The sequence below is a fragment of the Coregonus clupeaformis genome, unplaced genomic scaffold, assembly GCF_020615455.1.
Source record: "Coregonus clupeaformis isolate EN_2021a unplaced genomic scaffold, ASM2061545v1 scaf0100, whole genome shotgun sequence".
NCBI classification, from domain to species: domain Eukaryota; kingdom Metazoa; phylum Chordata; class Actinopteri; order Salmoniformes; family Salmonidae; genus Coregonus; species Coregonus clupeaformis.
Genome location: NW_025533555.1, coordinates 4,835 through 25,900, shown reverse-complemented (window position 1 = coordinate 25,900; position 21,066 = coordinate 4,835). Strand labels below are relative to the sequence as shown.

Sequence of the window (21,066 nt, the reverse complement as noted above, 5' to 3'; positions counted from 1 at the left end):
TGTGTCAAAAACACAGGCCCCACACGTATTTCCACAAAGTAAATAGGCCCCAGGAAGTACGTGACATGGGAAGTGCAGTGTTATTTCACTGTGTGTGTCAATGTTACTAGATGTCTGACGGAGAATACAAATGTGTATTTCTCTGCACACACACACCTCTGAACGGATAAACTCAGGCACACACATGCACACACACAGTACAAACAAGCACCAAGCTAAGCGGAGATAAACTGTACGTTGCATCTTAGAAAACAAACAATAATTTATGTAAACACTTAATCATGCAATAACACTCCGTGAACTGCATCAAGATCTATAAAAAACATGACGCATTTCCATGTTTTCAAAGCCAGCAAGGCCTTTAATGGAAAATTTGACAATTGATAATTTCATGGATCCTCAAATGGTGGGAGATCGAGACCCTGGGAGACGGTCTGACTAATTTTGTGAGAAGACAGGCTTTGGTAAACGCCAATAATGTTCCCTGGCTATCTGCGACAACGTAATCAAAGATGGCTGTTATATATTCATGCTGTTTACTTACATAATGTCTCTAGATTTCAGACCTGATGAGACTTCTTACAGTACATGACATCTTCTCAGACTACAATGAATTCCATGACAGGACTGAGGATGGAGAGCACTTAATGTTCCCAGTCCGCTGGTTTGTTAAGTGTCCCTCAGTGGAAAGGCAGCCTGCCTGTGACACAATGTAGTCAGAAAGTGTTTAAGGGCTAAAAATAACGGAACATAAAAGCAAACAGTCCACCAGACCAAGGGTAATGCAATGTGTACATTTTCACAGGGCAGCAAACCACTGTATGTACAAAAGGACCCAAGGCTGTGCTCAGGACTCAGCTTCCTCATCAAATGAAGCTTGTTCATGGCACCCAGGGGGACATGAACTTGGCATTGTACACGCAGGGGAGCCTGATGTGTCAATATAGGTATTTATTTGCGATTCCTGTCTGATTCATGGCCTAACACTGCATGTCCCTGTCCCTACATATTGTCAGATGCAAAGCCAGGTTATGGCAACTAATTTCTATACACTTTTAGACAGATGAATTTAGCCATCAAAAGGTTTGTTGAATCACAAGATGAAAAACAGTATGCAACAATCTATGGACCACACCACATAGTTTCTCTCTTTGTTTAATAATTGCATTTTTATTAATTGAAAATAAAAATTAAAAATGCAAATGAAAAACGAGGCAAAAAAACAAAACAGTATCATTAGGTAAGAGAAGGCAAGAGACACTTAAATAAGAAGAGTTCCATGTTGGGAAGGGCACAGGGAGGAAGAGCGATGTGGGGTTGATGGGACAGGTTGGATTATGTACATGGTTTCTCACTGCAGGATTGACGACCCCACAAAGGAAAGGGGCTCAAAGCAGCAGGTCGGAGACACTGAAACACCAGAGAGAAAGGCACTATCCAGAGAGAACAAAGAAACTAAACACACACAGAAAACAAACACACAAGACCAGAAATCAAATGCTTAACATAAAAAGTGCTTGACACGCCACAGAGAGAAAAACAACATTGGTAAAGCTGATCTCTCAACTTTTAGCATAAAAGACACTAACATTTCTCAAACTGTTTATCACACCTTCATGTGATTATCCAACTCACCTTGTTATGTGTGAGTCTAACAAGGAGGGAACTGTTCGTGTATGTGTGTTTGAATATGTATGTACTATATGCATATTTTTCATACATCTCTCTATATAATTTTATATTGACACCATTACTAATTCAGCACTTCTCGGAAATCCCTTGCAGTTGTGTAGTTCAGTTCTCCGATCTTGCTTCCCTCATGTCAATGTCTATGGACTCAGTCAGCTACATTCACAGCCAAAGAGTAAAATGGCTGCAATAAATACATTGGCTTCAAAAGGTGGCTGGCCTTTTACAGGGTTTCATAATACAACAGCTCATGCAGCATAAATGGCTCTACTCGCTGGTCGGCGTTAGCTTCCTGACAGGATTGGTTTTGTTAAAAAAAACAGACTATTCTCTCGTTTATCAGACAAGGAAATAATTTCACGTTTTAAATATCATCATGCAATTTTATCTGAGAGCCCTCAAATAATCCAGGAAAAATTATACTGACAATTCAGCACATCCCAGAGCTACTAGGTCTTATCCAGACTAACAATTTTTTTTAAACATAATTTACAAATGGAAAAAACAATACAATTTGTGATGACTGGTAAACACATACAAATATATATAATATATATTCTTAAAAAATGGATTCTCTCTATACTGTAGGTGATTTATTTATGCAGCCCAGGGCTGATGTACAATGCTCACGTGCCAATGATCTTGGACTTGGTAACTTGCTGCAGATAGCATCCATATTTTTTTCTTATTTTTCAATCATTTGAAAAAATATTTGTACATGTATTTTTATTCAAAACAGCGTTAGGATTTATTGGTATTTCATTTAGGTGATTAAAACATGCAGCAAAAAAGGAAAAGAAACGCAGAATGTAAAGAAGTAGAGGAGAGGACAGAAGCAGCTGTGGGAGTCTAGGGATCGAATCATTCTCATTATCTTCACTTTCGGTGCACTATGCTTAGTTTCTCTGTATTCTTTCCTCAATGACAGTTCAGTTCTGACTGAAGCGTTCACTATGAAGGCAAACATTCTCAGTGTTAAAAGTTGGCTTTGCTCAGCTGCCACTGACAAGGTGATGCCTTCGACAGAACTGCTCCTCAATTTTTTCATTCCATGTTGCATTCCCCCTCTCTGCTCCTGATGTCTTCTTGATGGGTTGAGGGGGGGTATGGGGTGGTTGTTGATGTTTGTGTGTTTGTTTACATGTTCCGGTTGACAGGTGTGACGTAGTTGCGGGGGAACATGCCCGTTAGCCCGTGGCATCCTCCCTTCCACCAGTTAGGGTCAGAGTTGTCCAGGACCTGGATGAAGTCTCCACGTCGGAAGCCCAGCTCGCCATCCTCCTGGGGGTCAAAGTCAAAGAGCGCCTGTACATACGTGGGATGCTGTGGGCAGAGAGAGAGAAAGAGAGCAAAACAAATCCATGAGTCCCAGACATGTTAACAAAGTCTGACAAAAGGACAAAGCCTCGGTTTTTCCCTGACTGTGTTTTCTGAATCAACAGTGACTCGTTGGTGAACTGAGCCAATGCCATGTCCAAAGGTTAGGCCGGCAGGATGAGGGATTGAGTCAGCAACTCTGGGGCCAATCTGTCTCCCTCAAAGCTATTATTTTACACTAATAACCTAGTTTGTCGTTGTGACCATTAAGTCTCCTACAAAGCCACACTGGTAAACAGCCTGAAAAAAAGGTTAAGGGGGATGTGGTCTCACCTGGGGGACCTGCTCAATGTCGCGCAGGAAGATCTGCTGGTTGCGGGATACAGAGGTGGAGCGGTGGTAGTCCACCAGCTCGTTGAGCGAGTTGAACTTCACCACCCACAGGAAGTACTTTCCTGCCCCATCACGCAGGACTTTGAAGTGCTGGACGTCATTTCCAAACCTGAGGAGACGGGGGACAGAGGATGACAACCATGGGTAGCTGGCCAGCAGCAGACAGTCAACAGACACAGAACTGCTAAAACAGAACAGAGAAAAGAAGAGATCCCAACAGCCAAAGGAAATACATGTGGACACGTTCTCTTAGCAACACGTTAGGAAGACAGACTGTCTCTATAACAGTGTGAACACAGGTCATGAACCCATGGATAGTAACGCTGCAGACAGAGATAAACCAGCCTCTTCCACAGCCATCAGGGGGATTAGTCTCTACTAAGACAAACTCCTTGTTCTGCTCAAGGCAATGACAGGTGGATCAACAGACAATTAAAGATAATTAAAAGTGATCACTATCTACTTTACATACAGACAGACACTACAAGAATTGAGCCTTTTTAAGGAAAGCAGAGCGGACATCGAAATCAATTGCGTCAATGTTGTGCAAGCTGGAAAGAAAGCGCTGAAATCCTGCTGTAAAATGACTGTCAGTGAGCTGCAGTTAATGTTCATAGACACATGGGGTAACCCCTTATCCACCAGGGGGCAGCACTGAAGACTGGGTAAAAAAGAAAGCGCTGTAGTTGTATTTAAACACAGGAAGAGAAAGAAGAGAAACATAGCAGATGTTTGTGTCTTTGTTACCCAATACATTGTACGGTGCAGAGCAGTCCCTCGCCCCAACATATGTAGAGCAGGGCTTATAAACCTTTTGTGCGTGTGTGTGTTCACTTACTTGACAGAGAGGGAGAAGTCCCCTGGCGCGCTCTCACTCTCTCGGATGAGGAAGGCCCCGTCATGCCTCTGTTTGTTCAACATCTCCTCTGCCTTGGCCCGGGGGATCTTCCCAAAGAACCACCTGGAGGGAGGGACAGCACCACACACGGGGTCAGGGGAGAGAACACAGTCGGACCAGCATAAACCAAACAGATAGACATCTGCTCCCTCACGATCAGGGACGACACATGGTCATCTCTCACTGTTTACAGTCCTAAGAAATTATACTATATTTCAGATTAAGCCCCTGCCCCAGTCAACCGATTAATACTGCAGGTAGGAGAACCAGAACCGTGGGCGTTGTGTACAGTGGGGGCACAGGGGTTGAGGAGTGGGGATAGCGTGCTGTGGAGTTGGAGCAGAGGCTGTCTCACTCCCAGCAAGGTCTGTGACAGCAGCCCTGGCTGGGCCAACAGCAGCTGTAGCAGCAGGGGGCTGAGAGTGAGAGAGAAAGAGCTCTCTCCGGTTAATTATTAACCAGAGCAGCCAGAGAGATGACATCTTGGCACCTTTGCATGAAAGTGAAAATCAATAATAAAATGACCAACACCTAATCCTCTTTGCATTTGCGCCCTCTATCGGCCGACCCCATCCTACTCTGATAAAGGTGCCGGCAGAGCAATTAATGCAGGCACGGAAAGAGCAGCCAGGCCATGTGGAGCCAGACTGGTTGCGTCTCTCACACACACAATGCACCTACCTACTACACACAGTGCAGTACAGATATAAATGCCACTATGGAAGAGCAATCTAAAGCTATTTTGACTCAATTTAGCAGGCTCCCAAACATGTTATTACTTACACCACTTCTACTATAAGGAAGATCCAAAAGGTCCATATTTCATGGTCTGGTCTGTGAATACATACCGGTAGATGAAATGCAGAGACATATTAACATCTATTTTTTGAAACCCAGCATACCGTTACCAGGCCTAGCGTCGGCTGAAGATACTGTACTGCATGTGGGTAGCTGCCATATGGCCAAAACAAAAGTGAATAAATTATTTATAAAAAAACTAAAGTAAAAAAACAGTTGCAAAAAGGTATGTCTAAACAATTCCAAATGTGGCCACATTTGATTTTAAATTTGTATCAAATTTAATGAAACATTTAATGCATTAGTGCCTTGAATTTGTCCTCTGGTGTGATATCATAATCAATGCTAATAGAAAGGTTTAATGATTCCCAAATAGACAAGAAAATGATTTTTACTAATTATTAGTTACTTCTGTTTTTAAAATCAGTAATCATACCCTGTCGAAAAACACATTTACTTGTATAATGATGATAACCAAGTGTCTCCCCATTACATTTTGAGTAAGATTTAGTCATTTGACAAAAACCTAGGTAAAAAGCAATTACTTTACTTATGTACTATGATAATGTTACCTGCTTCAACAATTATGTTACACTTTGTTCAAGACAACCCCTTTTTTAAAATACATTTTTTATTGGTGTAACCCCATTGTACATGATGTCCCACCGATGGACAATACACAACAGGCAGTCAAATTTTACGGTTAAAACATAATTAATGACACTTTGAAGTTTCTGACCGCTCCACAATGCAAATTCTAAACATCAGTAGCGGATCCTTATTAAAGGATTTAAAATGTACTTATTCCAATTACAGGACCTCGAAAGAGTCCTGTACTGTTATTTTTCATCACTACCTCCCCGAGTCGGGAGTGGGTAATTTGCGCGCCTGCTGCCTTCCTTGGATGTGGTAGCCGTTTCTTAGGCTCCCTCCCCGGAATCTAACCCTGATTCCCCGTTACCCATGATCACCATGGTATGCACAGAAAGTACCGTCGAAAGTTGATAGGGCAGACATTAATATAATAATATAATATAATATAATATTCAAATTAGATGTCAGCGCCAAGAATGGCACGCCACCGGTCGAGGTTATAGAGTCACAAAGAGCCTTAGAGTACCGCGCATGGGTTTTGGGTCTGATAAATGCACGCATCCCCGAAGGTCAGCACTAGTTGGCATGTATTAGCTCTACAATTGCCACAGTTATCCAAGTAACGTCGGAGCAATCAAAGGAACTGATTTAAATGAGCCATTCGCAGTTTCACTGTAGCGGCCGTGTGTACTAAGCCTTGCATGGCTTAATCTTTGAGACAGGAATATGCTACTAGCAGGATCACTCCGGTAGGCCCCCACAAAATTGAGGTGTACCTGGCCGTGCAGCGAGGTGCAGGGGCACAGTTCTCCAGTGATGGAGGAGACCCAAACGCACCCAGTAGGAGGCCCCTCTCCTACCATCAGCCGAAGCCGTGGGAGCCGAGGCACTGCTTGAGAGGTGTTCTGTTGGAGGGTTTTTGGAGTACATCGCAAAATGGGGTTTGAGAAACACAACGTGTCTCTGACACTGGTGGGTAATATATTGGAGGCAGGGTGAACAGTATCCAAAAGAGGCCCTGCTGATGCGGGCCTTCCCAGGGTAGATCATGTATGCCAATCGGTCAGGAGGAATTGGTGGGATAGACAAAGACAGATCAAGGGAATGGATGGTCTAATGCAGAGAGTGATAACCAGTAATGGGAGCACCACAGCCAGTCCCCAATATCACTAGGGCCATGTTAAAGAACCAGGCCTTCCCCAGGCGGCAGAGACAGACCCAGAGGCCACTGGAGCAATGGTCACCTGCAGGGATTGAGAACCAGGCATGGGAGAATTAATATGTAAATATTGCACTCAGAACCACTTAAAATGACCTAAATTGCAAAAGGATACTGTACAAATAGGGTAAGTGTACCACCTAAATCTATATTGAACAAAAATATAAAACGCAACATGTAAAGTGTTGGTCCTACCTGAGCTGAAATAAAAGATCCCAGAAATATTCCATACGCACAAAAAGCGTATTTCTCTCAAATTTTGGCCACAAATTTGTTTACATCCCTGTTAGTGAGCATTTCTACTTTGCCAAGATAATCCATCCACCTTGCTGGGGGCAATAAAAGGCCACTAAAATGTGCAGTTTTGTCGCGCAACACAATGCCACAGATGTTTTGAGGGAGCTTGCATTTGGCATGCTGACTGCAGGAATGTCCAACAGGGCTGTTGCCAGAGAATGTAATGTTCATTTCTCTACCATAAGCCACCTCCAAAGTCATTTTAGAGAATTTGTCAGTACGGGGGTGGGGGCTGTTAGCCTAAATAACTTATTTAAATTGACTGATTTCCTTCTATGAACTGTAACTCAGTAAAATCGTTGAAATTATTACATGTTGAGTTGATATTTTTGTTCAGTATGAGTTTAGACATTTCTAACATATACTGCTCACATTTTAGTAAGAAAAGTGGATATAAAATGAAAGATTAATCTCTCATATGAAGTTTAATGACTTTACTTACATGTTTTAATAAGACAAAAATATTTGATAAAATATGTGAAAAGTCCGGACTGGGCTTAATGGGTACCGAGTGTACCCTTTAAACCCATTGGTGTTTCAAATAAGCTCACCTCTTAAATAATCAATTTTAATTGGATTATATTAATCTCCCCCAAAATTATAAAAATAAACAGATCATTTATTTTTGAGTGAAGCGCTGATAGATAGCAAAAGTTTTGGAGCCACTGCGTACAGACATTAAGTCGGTCTAATTTACTCGAAAGTCTACAAATTGAGACTTTGTCCTCGTCTATCTTGGCTATTATATATATTTTTTTCAACGTTAGTTTGAGTCTGCTGCTTCAACTGATAGCAAACAGGCAACCTAATCAAATCCCAAATCTCTCACAGACACGTGACAGGACTTGAGTAGCCCTGTTCCCACGGTAACCTACTGCCCTTAAAGGGGCAACTGAACATTTTGTCTCATCTAATATTTTGGTTAAAAGACTCGGTTCACAAAAATGTTATGAAATTGAGCAATATACCACATTACTTCTTACTAATACATTTCTTGTTTTAGAAACATTACAAAGCATGGTTCATGCCTTGTTTTGTGTTTTTTATATAATTATAGTGAAATAATATTGTCTGATGGCTGGTAAAAAAAATTCATCTACCTGCGACAGTGGCTGGTGGGACAAAAAGTAGTCCCTTAAGGCAATGGCAGAAAAGTGCCAAAAATATTTCTCATAAAGCTTACAAGCTGTTCAGACCATGTGTTCCAGTAAGGTCTTCTGTACTTCCTCATTGCAAGAGAACCCTCCCCAGCGCAATGGCGCCCAAATGCTGGCTCGTTGATTAATCATAGAATTGGGTCACACCATGTGGACATTGCATTTGGGGACAACATGTAATCAATAAGAACTATATGGAAATATAATGGACGGACTTGGGGACTACTGTTTTTTGAAATACACTGCTGTGTCATAAGTACAAGAGTAGGTGAAGGGAATTGTATTCATGTTTTCATTCATTAACAGACACCAGTCGCACCATTGGACAATTACCACGTTTGGTTCAAAATGGTAATAAAATAACTGATATACTGCATGAAATTACTCATGATCCAAGCTAAGAAAGAAAGCTTTCAGTCATAGGATGTCACAATTTGAACCAATTAAATTAATATGCGTTTGCCACTATGGATAAAAAAAGATCTGTCACGTCAACTACCCATGTACTGTACCCAAAATAAGGCAGGCTGGTTGTTCTAGTCCCTTAGCTCAGTTGTAGAGCATGGCGTATGCTTGCAACGCCAGGGTTGTGGTTAGTCTTTCCACGGGGGGCCAGTAATATGAAAAATTTAAATAAATAAAAAACCATTGTATGCACTCTCACTAACTGTAAGTCGCCCTGGATAAGAGCGTCTCTAAAAATGACTAAAATGTAAAAAAATTGTGTGTGTGTGTGTGTGGAGAGAGAGTCTTGCTGCTGCCACTCCATCACAGCCAGTCTATAATGACAAAAGGGCAAACTCCTGCCCCACTACAACTGCCATGTGGATCAGATCACTACTGTCCTGTACACACTTAGGCTACACCAAACTATATGGGGGCAGGACTCACAGCTGACCCACAGTCAGTCAGTACAAGAGGAGAGTGAAGCTACTGACATTGGATTGATTTAGGTTAACTAGCATTTCTCTTCCTGGTATGTTCAAAGCACTTAAATAGGCAATCAATTGAGAATACCACAGACTGGTCTGTAGTCCCATTACACAGTATCATTGACCACTTTTTTTTTATGATGATGGCAGTAGCTGTGATGTCACAGCACGGTGTATTACTTGACATAGGCAACTACGACCTGTACACAGCATCACAGCCCAGGCCCTGCTAAATGGCACGTTTTGATGTGGCTATGAGTAGCAGCCAAATTAAAACCAAGCCTCTGGATGAGGCAGTGGTGCTGAGGGGTAAATTTCCACCTCACAGAGACGGTGACTCCACTGAGACTTCCATTAAACAGACAGACTGGGAGGGACAGGGACCAGACCAGTAGATAACATGTTGTTTCTAAGGGCGTCATCTTCTCATGATCACAGCCAATTATTTTACTCCACAACCCACACTCTGCCCAGCACACCAGCTGACCTGAGCTCTGCGCTCTCTCTGCTATTACACCACACATGGACTATGGATCAGCTTCATTTCTCACTATCCAAGTCCTGGCACCTGAAGTGCTAACCGGGCTTATACCTGGCACTATAGGCCAGGAGTAGGGGTGGGGGGGGTGGGGCAATCCACTGTACACAGACAGACAAAGCCAGTCATGTATGCGCAGCTTTTTGGACAGAGACAGCCAGACCCAGCCCTCCATACTCCAAAAATCCCATCTGATAAAATCCTGTGTGATTATGAAATAAGGGTCAATATTCAAGTAAGTCCAAGAGGCCCTGAGCCACCAATACAGAGAGGCTAATCTAGCACCGTGTGCTCCCTAGAGGTAATATCCCCCTAAGAATCCTCACACAAAGAGCCCTCCAATGAACACACAGAGAAGATTCTGACTGCGGCACTGGCCACTTCAGCACAGTACTAGGAGTTGACGGCCTGTTCTGCTGAATTCAGACAGTTGTTTCATAGTGCCAAATCAATGTGATACACTGCAGTTGTGGCCCAGCTGTGATAGGCAGTCATGATGAGTCCTGTTTGCCTATATCACAGCAACAATAAGCTGGAGAGATGTGAGTCCTCCTGAGTCATATTAGGAGTCTGGGTCAGGTGGTTCACACTACGGATGTGCTTTCATCTCTATATAGTTCTTGGGGATGGAGCCGTCTTTCCCGCGTCAAATTCTGCTTTGTACCAGTTCTGCTCAAGACTTTTCATTTAATACCTAGGAGAAGGGGAATAGAGAGAGGTTGGAATAATATATCATATCTAGTAAAACAGAGTCCTTCTCTGGTCACTGAGAAGGGGGGCTGAAAGAGTTTTGTATCCACTAATGGTGCACAGCCATAAACTCATGATTGAGATATTTTTTTTCAGTTGTGAGTACACTCATTTACCAAGCGAGCACGCCTCCATGAAGTCAGTCCAGCTGTGGGGAGCACTCTTGTCCGAGGGACATACAGTGGTTTGCAGGTATGGGGGGCAATTGTGCATGAGTGTGTTCTAAGTTTGCTTGGTGTATGGCTATATTGCTGAGAGACATGCACCTGCACACTGGTGCAGTTAGGTCATGTAAAGCCTCTGGCTTGTGTACCCATAGTCAGATGAAAGAAACTGTCTTCAATTCTCCTCGGGGTTCTGATAGTAGTGTATTGACACGTGGCCCCACTCAAACAGAAAGACATTCCCACTCTCCATCTGGCCTGATCGGACCCGCCAATATCAGACCTTCTGGCTTCAGTACAATCTCTTTCCATTTGAGAAGAAATAGAGTCATACTAGATATAAAGTGTAGGAATACACTGGTATTTCAATGTGATATGCTGCTGACCACAGGCTTCAGTGTTGGGACAAAACTCATGGCCTCTGCTATGTGTTCAAGTGGGAGGAACTAGGCCTAAACATTTTTGACAGCAAAAAAGTGTTGGAGGAAATGGTGTGTGCAACATCCTTCCTTTGTAGACAGATAGACAGAGAGACAGAGAGAGCGAGAGATGCAAGAGAGAGGTGGGTGTCCACCAGTCACACAAGAGGATCTTTAAAGCCTGTAACATGTAACTTTTTGGCCATCATGACCAAATTCACATAGCAATTTGTGTAATAGATCTGTCATTCTCATTGAAAGCAATTCTAAGACGCAGTAGAGGGGAATGATAAGTGGTGGTATTAACACAATATCATGCAAGTTCTCCAACTTAAAAAAGATGAGAGAGGCTCAGATATCATAGGTACATCACAATTATGACAGACAAATTTAGATTTTTTCTCTCCAGAAAATCACATTGTAGGATTTTTTTATTAATTTATTTGCAAATTATGGTGGAAAATAAGTACTCTTTTGTCTGTCATAGTTGATTGAAATACAATGAAAATTACAGGCCTCTCCTCTTTTTTATGGGAGAACTTGCACAATTGGTGGTCAATTAAATACTTTTTTTCCCCACTGTGTGTGCTACTTCTATGCGTAGAAGTATTTTCGCTTTTTTTTGCGGCTTTTTACTTTTCGGTTTTGTAGACCGTTTGGTTATGGAAACATATTTCACAGCGGTTTAGATGGTACAATGATTATCTACACTATACTTGCTTGTTTTGTCACATAAACTGAAATTAGGCAAACTATAAAAAATTTTAGCAACCAGGAAAGCTGGAGCACTTCTGCTAGTGCATCCATCTTTAAACCTAACTGAGGGGCCTCCCGAGGGTGCAGTGGTTCAAGGCACTGCAACGCAGTGTTAATATGCCACTAGAGATCCTGGCTGAAGTCCAGGCTCTGTCGCAGCCGGTCAAAATTGGGAGACCCAGGCGGGGCGACGCACAATTGGCCCAGTGTCGCTCAGGGTAGGAAGGGTTTGGCCGGGCAGGGATGTTCGCCCATCGCGCACTAGCAACTCCTGGTGGGCGGGGCCGGGCGCAGTGCACGCTGACTCGGTCGCCAGGTGTACGGTAAGTCCGACACTTTGGAGCGGCTGGCCTAGGTTAAGCGGCACCGTGGTCAAGAAGCAGTGGCGGCTCGGTTGGGTTTCTGAGGACGCACTTTCGACCGCCGCCTCCCGTGTCCGTACGTGGAGTTGCAGCGATGGGGACAAGACTGTAAATACAATTGATACTACGAAAAAGGGGGGTAAAATACCAACCAAAAGAATCACCTGAAATACCCAAGGGGCGGTTGGCATATGGGTTGAATCCAACTTGATTTACAGATGGCGCATGGGGTAGGCAGCATACAAACTGAGTAACTAACTAAAGCACCTGAATCCTGAGCAGATTGTGGTTTAGTGTTCAGTGTCTGCGGGTTCACATAACTTGGTCACACAGACCACATCAGAGTGTGAAATTGGCCTGGAGGACCTGTGAGAATCGGTCTACAGATAGACTACAGCCTTCAGTCACTCAGCACCTCAACCACATCCAGCAACAAGATGGCTTTTTAAGCCCCCTCAAACACAATACAGGCTCTGATCCATAGACATACAGTCATTTACACAGTAGGCGCAAAGTTACTCCTAGAGGGGAAGGCAGACTGGTACAGTGCAGTTTAGTTGGAAGGCTGTGTTGTATTGTGAGTAGTGCAGCAATACGCTGGGTTTTGACCATCTATGCATTACACAGCGGTTAAAAAACATCACAAATGTATACACAACAACAGAAATGCAGCTAGACATGTGGTCTTTCTATCAGGCATCATTTACATTGTCTACAAAAGAAAAGCTGCAGTTAGGCAAGAGAGGAAGGACCTACTCATATCACAACATCTAAACATAATCTACAGACATGCTTGAACTGCCAGTGTATTTTAATCCCCGCCCCATCCAGTAAGAAATCATCCAACGCTTGAGTCAAGTTTTCTAAAAGAGCTCAGTCTCATTCTACTTCGTGTGTAGTGTTGATCTGAAGCCCACGCGCAACTACCCGGTGGTAAAAAAACACTATGGCTTAGTCAAAAGAGGCAAGGTAGGAGAACAACACATGAAACAGGGGTCATGTAAGACAATGTGAATGCATCCTTAGCCACCTAAAAATAAAATTAGTACAGTGTCAATGGTAAGATTGACATTAGGGCCTATCCACTCTCCTACTTTTCAAAGCCCCAATGATGGGGTTCTTGTTAATTCCCCCAGTTGTTCACTGGCCTCAGTGCTCTCTGACCTCTCTGATCTATCTGCTCCAGCGAGCCTGCACGCCAGCTGTCACTGTGGAACCAAAGCCACTACGGCACAAGAGACAAAATTACAGAGAGGCGGGAAGCGAGGAGAGTCCATGCCTGTGGCACTATGGATAATGTGAGTATGTGAATAGTGTGAGGAGCACAGGGGGAAGACGGCACAGTGATGGGAGAGTATACTGTGGCAGTGTTTTTCTCTCTCTCGGTGTGTGTGTGTGTGTGTGTGCGTTCTCGCCTGGGTGTGTGTGTGTGTGGTCTTACAATTGGTAGGGCAGTGACTGATTGTACATGTGTAGACGTGTGACATGCAAATGAATCCCTGAACTCCAGGTGATCCCACTTTCTCTACATCTTATTACAAACACGACACACTCCACCTTAGTCTCATAACCAACACAGTTAGCACCTTAGCTAGATACCTCAAACATAAAAAGCTCACGACACTTTTTCATGCTCTCTTGCCAGGATATTAACACAGGCCTGAAATGTTGTGATTTTAGGGTTAAGGCCATTTGCCCAATCTGCCAGGGCACTGGCCATTAACCAGAAATAGCCAATTAAATTGATTTGAAAAACTGAAAAAGCTTTATTCTCTTTAAGAAAAGTGTATGTAAATGTAAATAAATAATTACCCTACATGTCAAAGTGTAGGTAATAGCCTATGCGAATATACAGCTGTGGAAAAACAAGAGACCACTGCACATTTTTCTTAAATCAGCATCTCTACATGTATGACAGCCATTCCAGTCCAGTGTCTGTTGAATTCCAACACAGGCACACCTCATTCTACTGAATTAGGTACTGACTAGGTGATCACATGAACCAAATCTTATTTAACGAAGAAAAAGTATAAACCACTGCAGTGGTCATCACTATCCTCTTGCAATAGGACCAGCTGGATGGCAAAAACCAGTGCTAATAGTACCAAAAAGTAATATTAATCAAAAAAATAACTATTGACTCATGCCAAAAGAGTTGAAAAGGAAAGTTTTGAGTGAGAAAGAAGGGTTCAATTTTGGCTTTACTGGCAGAGGGATACAGAGCGTCAGGTTGCTTCCATCCTTAAAATTTCAAAGACGGCGTTCATAAGAACAAGGTCAAGAAGACATTGGGGACAACAGGGCCACAGACCGGCAGAGGCGAAAACGCAACTCTACTGGCCGATGACCGCCAACTCATTCAAATGTCACTCAACAACCGCAGGATGACATCAAATGACCTACAAAAAGAATGGCAAACGGCAGCTGGGGTGAAGTGCACTACAGGGACGGTTTGAAACAGGCTCCTAGGGGCAGGGCTGAAGTCGCAAAGCTGTGAAAAAGCCCTAATGAGAAGCAAGAAGAGCCAGGCTGAGGTTTGCAAAACACCATATGATTGGACAGTAGAGGAATGGAGTAAGGTCATCTTCTTTGGATGAGTCCAATTTTCAGCTTTGCCCAACACCTGGTCGCCTAATGAAGAGACAGAGACCTGAAGAGGCCTACAAGCCACAGGTGTCTCGTGACCCACTGTAGAAATTTGGTGAGGATCGGTGATGATCTGTGGGTGCTTCAGCAAGGCTGGAATCGGGCAGATTTGTCTTTGTGAAGGACGCATGAATCAAGCCACGACAAGGTTGTCCTGGAAGAAACTTTGCTTCCTTTTTGCTCTGACATTGTTCTCAACCTGAGGATTGGTTTTTCCAGCAGGGACAATGCGCCATGCCACACAGCCAGTTCAATCAAGGTGTGGATGGAGGACCACCAGATCAAGACCCCGTCATGGCCAGTTTTGACCAGTTGTCATTTCTTGCAAATAAATGCTCTGAATGACAATATTTTTATTTGGAATTTGGGAAGAATGTTGTCATTAGTTTATAGAATAAAACAAAAATTGTTATTTCTACCCAAACACATACCTATAAATAGTAAAACCAGAGAAACTGATACCTTTGCAGTGGTCTCTACTTTTTTCCAGAGCTGTATTAGGCTAAACACCAGTAATGTTTAGACAAATATAATATAGGATCATTATTCATATCTAAAGGCTTGATACTGCTGACATACACTATATATACACAAAAGTATGTGGACACCTCTTCAAATTAGTGGATTTGCCTATTACAGCCACAACTGTTGCTGACAGGTGTATAAAAACAAGCACACAGCCATGCAATTTCCATAGACAAACATTTTTTATCTCACTCAAGAGTTCAGTGACTTTCAATGTGGCATCAACATAGGATGCCACCTTTCCAACAATCAGTACGCCAACATTCTGCCTGCTGAGCTGCCCTGGTCAACGTAAGTGTTGTTATTGTGGCATGGGAATGAGCGACAACGGCTCAGCCGCAAAGTGGTAGGCCACATAGAGCTCACGATCGGAACTGCCAAGTGCTGAAGCACGAAATGATTGTCTGTCCTCAGTTGTAATATTCACTACCGAGTTCCAAACTGCCTCTGGAAGCAAAGTCAGCACAAGAACTGTCTGGCCGGGAGCTTCATGAAATGGGTTTCATGGCAGAGCAGCCACAGACAAGCCTAAGATCACCATGCTCAATGACAAGTGTCGGCTGGAGTGGTGTAAAGGTTGGACTCTGGAGCAGTGGAAACACGGCCCTGGAGTGATGACACACCTCACCATCTGGCAGTCCGACGGACAAATCTGCGCTAAGCTGATGCCAGAGAACGCACCTGCCCCAATGCATAGTGCGAACTGTAAAGTTTGGTGGAGGAGGAATAATGGTCTGGAGGCTGTTTTTCATGGTTTGGGCTAGGCCCTTACTTCCAGTGAAGGGAAATCTTAACGCTACAGGATACAATTACATTCTAGACGCATTCTGTGCTTCCAACTTTGTGGCAACAGTTTGGGAAGGCCCTTTCTTGTTTCAGCATGACAATGCCCCAAGTGCACAAAACGAGGTCCATACAGAAATGGTTTGTCGAGATCTGTGTGGAAGAATTTGACGGGCCTGCACAGAGCCCCGACCTCAACCCCATCGAACACCTTTAGATGAATCAAACGCCAACTGCGCAGCCAGCCTAATCGCCCAACATCAGTGCCCGACCTCACTAATACTCTTGTGGCTGGAATGGAAGCAAGTCCCAGCAAAAATGTTCCAACATTCAGAGGAAAGCCTTCCCAGAAGAGGAGGCTGTTATAGCAGCAAAGGGGGGACCAACTCTATATTAATGCCCATGATTTTGTAATAGATGTTCATGTAGTGTACTTGAGGCACTGTTCGTTCAGATAGGAGAGAAATGACAGTGCCTGTTGCGCACCGGCAACAACACCAACCTTGCAATCTGAGCGGAGGCAGTCAACATTTTGAAACTATTTAACCATAAACGTAAACGTTTAAAACCCTTGACGTTTTTTCATTTTATGAGGCATGTCTGACCATAGGAATGTTAAGGGGATTCTTTTATAAACACTTCTCATATGCCATATTGAAACCAGTATTTATCTCAGGTTCAACTTTATTTCGCTGGTCCAGCAGGCAAATACACAATCCTAGGGCCATAGCTAACAACCCATGCTTGTTGTTGCGTCTTTAGATCTTCCTTCTTTCTACATTTCTGAAGGCTATTTTCATCTCTTCTGTAATATGAAACCGCCTCGCATTTGCGTCTTCCCACTAATTGCATTTGAACATTCGCACTTATAGCTCACTGTCAGTGGGGGCATTGCTGCGCTTATAATGTGAAGAAATAGCCTCATAGTTTAGCAACATTTTAAGCTAAACGTTCTGATCTGTTGCATCAGCCTCATTGCTTTTAAAAGGTTTTTTGATGTACAGTGGTTGTATTAATTTAGGACCATCATCCCACAACTGTCCCAAAGTCTGCTTCTGAAGGAGTTTATTTCTCTCATAGAAGGACAAGCTGATCAATAGAATAGGTAAACTTTTGTACCATGGGGGATAGTAGATTGGATACAGCTAGTGCTTTTGTTGTTCGTTACTCATCTTATTGGCTATCAAAACGCAAAATTCGGGACAGTTCTAACATCTTCAATATGCCTCGAAATCAATAAGTGACGCGGCGTTGCAAACCACAATGTATATTTTACTGCCTCTAGGGATATAATTATTGTTTGATAACCTTATTTACTATATATATTTTTTTCACTCTTTATGCAATGCGCACTGCAGAGAACACCGGAAGAAGAATTAACACAGTGAATTATTGTAATGTTTGTTTATGGGAATAACTAATCCCATATGAATGGGTTGCCAAATGACAATTTGACACAAAAATCATTTCATTCATTGTAGCCTACTTCGGAGCTTTGAAACCTGTGAGAAGGACCAGATCACGGGTCGGGCATTGGCTAATAAGAATTTAGATATCTGAGAGAGCTTATGTGAGTAAGAGGTGCTTCGAGCAGGCCGGGAGAAGGGAATTATAATTATATTCCTTCAGCCTTACGTGGGCATCATTCACAAGTGATAATATATAATTCACAAGTGATAGGCTAATATTGTCACCATCAGACTATTCTTGATTTAATCTTGTCTTTACATATACTAAATAATATGTGTGAAATTTGTTTGGATTTAGAATGGACTATTATCACGCACCTGTCTCAAACAGGCAGGGGAAAAAAATTACATGTCATCTTTATGCACCTAAATAGTTGACTGGAGGACGCTTTTCCTGTGGTTCATTTTCATGCCAGCCAGGTAAGCTATACTCCTGTTGCAAAGATAAGCAATGTGCTTAATATTAGAAAGTTGAGAAATAAATATAGTGTTTCCAAGTATATAGAACGCTGATGGATCCTCCTCTTTTTAATAGAGGCCATCACTCTGTTTTCTCACGCAATTGCATAGCCTATAGAAATTGCATAGCCTATAGAAATGTTACAAACATGAGCTCATGGGCTCTCATGAAGTGTTTGATTAAATTATCAATTGATTGTAATTAATGTCAGAGTGGGACAGAGGTGGACAAGAGTGCTGGAGTACCTTAGTGCAGTTAGCACGCCAGGCCACACGACCATCAGCAGCAGAGCTTGAGAAGTTTAATTACCGCTACCAAATGAGTCACGGAATTTACATTTAAGTCATTTAGCAGACGCCTTATCCAGAGCGACCCTAAAGTTAGTGAGTGCATACATTATTTTTTTATTTTCATACTGGCCCCGTGGGAATTTGACTGCATTCATGACTCCTAAGATCCCTTGTCTGTTCCATCATCCCACCCAACTCTGGCTCCAAAACATGAACACTTGCTGCTACTGACTGGAATAAAACTCCAACAGGACTTAAAAACTCAACCAATTAATCTCCATCCCCAGTTTCATTAACAGGTTACATGGGGAGCTGCCATCTGTCTCTGGGCCTGCTTAAGAGTCAATAGCTGGGCTTGGGTTGTAATCCCCTGTAAGTACTTGGATGTGTTGTAAAGATGTACACTGCTCAAAAAAAATAAAGGGAACACTTAAACAACACATCCTAGATCTGAATGAATTAAATAATCTTATTAAATACTTTTACATAGTTGAATGTGCTGACAACACAATCACACAAAAAATTATCAATGGAAATCAAATGTATCAACCCATGGAGGTCTGGATTTGGAGTCACCCTCAAAATTAAAGTGGAAAACCACACTACAGGCTGATCCAACTTTGATGTAATGTCCTCAAACAAGTCAAAATGATGCTCAGTAGTGTGTGTGGCCTCCACGTGCCTGTATAACCTCCCACAACGCCTGGGCATGCTCCTGATGAGGTGGCGGATGGTCTCCTTAGGGATCTCCTCCCAGACCTGGGACTAAAGCATCCGCCAACTCCTGGACAGTCTGTGGTGCAACGTGGCTGCCAGGATGGAGCGAGACATGATGTCCCAGATGTGCTCAATTGGATTCAGGTCTGTGGAATGGGCGGCCAGTCCATAGTATTAATGCCTTCTTCTTGCAGGAACTGCTGACACACTCCAGCCACATGAGGTCTAGAATTGTCTTGCATTAGGAGGAACCCAGGGCCAACCGGGTGGCTCAGCATATGGTAGGTCTCACAAGGGGTCTGAGTATCTCATCTCGGTACCTAATGGCAGTCAGGCTACCTCTGGCGAGCACATGGAGGGCTGTGCGGCCCCAAAGAAATGCCACCCCAACACCATGACTGACCCACCGCCAAACCGGTCAGTGCTGGAGGATGTTGCAGGCAGAACGTTCTCCACGGCGTTCCAGACTCTGTCACGTGCTCAGTGTGAACCTACTTTCATCGGTGAAGAGCACAGGGCGCCAGTGGCGAATTTGCCAATCTTGGTGTTCTCTGGCAAATTAAAAATGTCCTGCACGGTGTTGGGCTGTAAGCACAACCCCCACCTGTGGATGTCGGGTCTCTCATACCACCCCCATGGAGTCTGTTTCTGACCGTTTGAGCAGACACATGCACACGCTCTGTGGCCTGCTGGAGGTCATTTGCAGGGCCCTGGCAGTGTTCTGCCCTCCTCCTTGCAATAAAGGCGGAGGTATCAGTCCTGTTGCCAAGCTGTTGCCTCCTACTGCCTCCTCCACTTTCCTGATGTACTGGCCTGTCTCCTGGTAGCGCCTCCATGCTCTGGACACTATGCTGACAGACACAGCATACCTTCTTGCCAGCAGCTCTCATTGATGCCATCCTGATGAGCTGCACTACCTGAGCCACTTCCAGGGGTTGTAGACCCGTCTCATGCTACCACTAGAGTGAAAGCACCGCCAGCATTCAAATGTGAATAAAACATCAACCAGGAAGAGCAGGGAACTGAGAAGTGGTCTGTGGTCACCACCTGAAGAACCACTTTATTGGGGGGTGTCTTGCTAATTGCCTATAATTTCCACCTGTTGTCTATTCCATTTGCACAACAGCATGTGACATTTATTGTCAATCAGTGTTGCTTCCTATGGACAGTTTGATTTCTCACAGAAGTGTGATTGACTTGGAGTTACATTGTGTTGTTTGGGTTGTTCCCTTTATTTTTTTTGAGCAGTGTATTTTAATTTTTCTGTTTTTATGCGGAACAAAAGAAAAAGAAAAAAAAGAGGTCTGCTTTGTCTGCATGTTGTCACTTGTCTGCTTTGCTGCACGAGTTATCGCCCCATCTTGTTCAGGTCATTATTGTAAAAGAGAATGTGTTCAATGATTTACTTGGTTAAATAAAATAAATAAACTAAACAGGGCTGCTTCCTTGCTGGAATATTCCTGGGGAAAGGGCTAAGCATAAATGTCAGCTCAAGGTGCAGTCATAAAATCAAATTTAATTCAGTCATGAATAATTAACCAAAAACAAAAGATAATATGCAAACTTTGTACATTCACCAGAACAAAACAAGACAAAAATAACTTATATTGCACCATTGATTTGCCCTGTTCACAATGAAAAGTATGTGACGTCCGTTTACTACCAACATACCTATATGTGTTTAAAGGTTGACTCATGACCAAGAAGAAAAGTTATTTGTCGTGGCAAACAATTTGCCAACTCTTATCAAGCATTATGGTGTTATCTACCAAGTTGCAGAGGGTTTGCTCAGCTCTGCATAAAGAGATTACACTTCTCCCAAATAAAGAGACTGTTTACCTTGCTTGGCTTAGTCTGCTTAACCAGTTTTGTTACTGTAGCTCTTAATGGCTA

At 43.1% G+C, this 21,066-nt stretch overlaps 1 pseudogene; it reads right to left on the bottom strand.

Moving 5' to 3' along the window:
• Positions 1–337: 337 nt before the first annotated feature.
• Positions 338–10,519, bottom strand: LOC123483379 (annotated as a pseudogene).
• Between the last annotated feature and the right edge of the window lie 10,547 nt (positions 10,520–21,066).